Raw genomic sequence first — 2,500 nt, forward strand, 5'->3', positions numbered from 1 at the left:
CTGTCAATCCTACCTGTGTCCGGGCCGGGTGAGTTTCCCCGTGTTGAGTCAAATTAAGCCGCAGGCTCCACTCCTGGTGGTGCCCTTCCGTCAATTCCTTTAAGTTTCAGCTTTGCAACCATACTTCCCCCGGAACCCAAAGACTTTGGTTTCCCGGAAGCTGCCGGAAAGGTCGTCATGGTAACGCCTCCCGATCGCTAGTTGGCATCGTTTATAGTCAGAACTAGGACGGTATCTGATCGTCTTCGAACCTCTGACTTTCGCTCTTGATTAAAGAAAACATTCTTGGCGAATGCTTTCGCAGTAGTTCGTCTTCCGCCGATCCAAGAATTTCACCTCTAACGGCAGAGTACGGACGCCCCCGTCTGTCCCTCTTAATCATTACCTCGTGCTCCGAAAACCAACAAAATAGAACCGAGGTCCTATTCCATTATTCCATGCAACACTATGCAGGCGAACAGCCTGCTTTGAACACTCTAATTTTTTCAAAGTAAACTTATCGGCCACCGCCGACACTCAGTCAAGAGCACCGACGGAGAACCGAAGGTGAGGCGAACGCAACCAGTGACACGCCTTGCGACGGACCGGCGGCGCTCGCCCAAAATCCAACTACGAGCTTTTCAACCGCAACAACTTTAGCATACACTGTTGGAGCTGGAATTACCGCGGCTGCTGGCACCAGACTTGCCCTCCAATGGATACTCGTTAAGAGTTTTAGGATGTACTCATTCCAATTACAGGGCCTCGTTAGAGTCCTGTATTGTTATTTTTCGTCACTACCTCCCCGTGTCGGGAATGGGTAATTTGCGCGCCTGCTGCCTTCCTTGGATGTGGTAGCCGTTTCTCAGGCTCCCTCTACGGAATCGAACCCTGATTCCCCGTTACCCGTTATCACAAAGGTAGGCACGTAGCGTACCTTCGACAGTTGATAGGGCAGACACTTGAATGATACGTCGTCGGTGCAGAGACCGTACGATCCGCGTGGTTATCCAGAGTCATCAAACGTCACAGGACGAACCCGGTCGGTTTTGATCTGATAAAAGCGCGCCTCCCGAAGTCGGCGCTTAATGCATGTATTAGCTCTAGAATTACCACAGTTATCCACTTCGCTTACGAGACCAAATAAACCAAGACTGATTTAATGAGCCATTCGCAGTTTCGCTTTACGAGAACTCGTACTTGCACCTGCATGGCTTAATCTTTGAGACAAGCATATCACTACTGGCAGGATCAACCAGATAGCTGCGACAGCTGCGCTCGGCCCTTGCTGGGCCGCCCGGCGCGTGCTCGTCGCATTCGTTTAAGACCGAGGCGATCGCCTGCGGCCGTACTCAGCTTCGACAGTCGCTGGCCGCGACGTCCACGCTCTCGCCGGCAGTGCCAGGCGGAGCGATTTGCGTTTTTTCTTTGCTCGCCCTCTCTCGGGCTCGATCCATTCAGTTTCGCACAAACAAGAGCTCTGCCGGCCGCCTGCAGCGGTGCCTAAAACCCGGGCATAACAATGCGACCGTTCTGCTAGGCCGACAAGCGCTCAAGCCAGACGCTCGATCGAACGCCCCCTACATATTAGTCGAGACAACGGCTCGCTCATTAGCATCGCGTTTGTACTTTAACTTTTTTTGGCTCGGCTTCTTTCGACGCCGATGCCGGCGACGCAGCACTCTCTCGCCCGCCAGCCACCGAGAAAAGGGTGCGCTCCGACCGGCCCCGCACCGCTCTTTCTTGGCTCATTCGAAATTACTGTCTTTCGCTCTGACATGCCTTACCTAGGGTTAGGTTAGTATGCTTGCACGTTTGTACTTTAACTTTTTTCGGCTCGGCTTCTTTCGACGCCGATGCCGGCGACGCAGCACTCTCTCGCCCGCCAGCCACCGAGAAAAGGGTGCGCTCCGACCGGCCCCGCACCGCTCTTTCTTGGCTCATTCGAAATTACTGTCTTTCGCTCTGACATGCCTTACCTAGGGTTAGGTTAGTATGCTTGCACGTTTGTACTTTAACTTTTTTCGGCTCGGCTTCTTTCGACGCCGATGCCGGCGACGCAGCACTCTCTCGCCCGCCAGCCACCGAGAAAAGGGTGCGCTCCGACCGGCCCCGCACCGCTCTTTCTTGGCTCATTCGAAATTACTGTCTTTCGCTCTGACATGCCTTACCTAGGGTTAGGTTAGTATGCTTGCACGTTTGTACTTTAACTTTTTTCGGCTCGGCTTCTTTCGACGCCGATGCCGGCGACGCAGCACTCTCTCGCCCGCCAGCCACCGAGAAAAGGGTGCGCTCCGACCGGCCCCGCACCGCTCTTTCTTGGCTCATTCGAAATTACTGTCTTTCGCTCTGACATGCCTTACCTAGGGTTAGGTTAGTATGCTTGCACGTTTGTACTTTAACTTTTTTCGGCTCGGCTTCTTTCGACGCCGATGCCGGCGACGCATCACTCTCTCGCCCGCCAGCCACCGAGAAAAGGGTGCGCTCCGACCGGCCCCGCACCGCTCTTTCTTGGCTCATT

General features: G+C 54.1%; 1 non-coding gene across 1 annotated transcript in view; it reads right to left on the reverse strand.

The window, feature by feature from the left end:
- The window catches only part of LOC144431620 (small subunit ribosomal RNA), a 1,810-nt gene extending 569 nt beyond the window's left edge, over positions 1-1,241 (reverse strand). Inside the window, exon 1 of the ribosomal RNA XR_013480182.1 lies at positions 1-1,241. This exon is cut by the window's left edge and continues 569 nt beyond it. This is a non-coding gene — a ribosomal RNA (small subunit ribosomal RNA).
- Between the last annotated feature and the right edge of the window lie 1,259 nt (positions 1,242-2,500).

This window comes from Styela clava, chromosome 13 (genome assembly GCF_964204865.1).
Source record: "Styela clava chromosome 13, kaStyClav1.hap1.2, whole genome shotgun sequence".
Lineage (NCBI taxonomy): Eukaryota > Metazoa > Chordata > Ascidiacea > Stolidobranchia > Styelidae > Styela > Styela clava.